Raw genomic sequence first — 297 nt, forward strand, 5'->3', positions numbered from 1 at the left:
CCGATTCCCTGCAAGCTTTCCTGTTCCCGGACTCAGTCAGCTCCTCCCTTCCGCACCGCCCTAACCTGTTCTTGCCGAAAATCACAAGATTCTTGACTTCTTCACCTTTCCTCCAGATTTCCTTTCTTTGCCCGCCCCGTCGCTGTTGTTTTCCATCCCCACCTTCCCAGCCTTTCTCCTCTTCGATACTGTCCCACAAAGCCACACCTGTCCCCGCGAGTGCCCGAGAGTTTGGCCGTGTATTTAACGGCAACAAAAGAAAAAGGAAAGTAAGTTGTACGAGACGCGGGAGCAGAA

General features: G+C 52.9%; 1 protein-coding gene across 1 annotated transcript in view; it reads left to right on the top strand.

Annotated features, from left to right (window-relative positions):
* Window positions 1-125: 125 nt before the first annotated feature.
* The window catches only part of SH2D4A (SH2 domain containing 4A), a 51,547-nt gene continuing 51,375 nt past the window's right edge, over window positions 126-297 (top strand). Inside the window, exon 1 of the mRNA XM_006765506.2 lies at window positions 126-269. The gene's annotated coding sequence lies outside the window, so the exon portion shown is untranslated. The remainder of the gene's footprint in view (window positions 270-297) is intronic.

Source organism: Myotis davidii, unplaced genomic scaffold, assembly GCF_000327345.1.
Source record: "Myotis davidii unplaced genomic scaffold, ASM32734v1 scaffold93, whole genome shotgun sequence".
Taxonomy (NCBI): Eukaryota; Metazoa; Chordata; class Mammalia; order Chiroptera; family Vespertilionidae; genus Myotis; species Myotis davidii.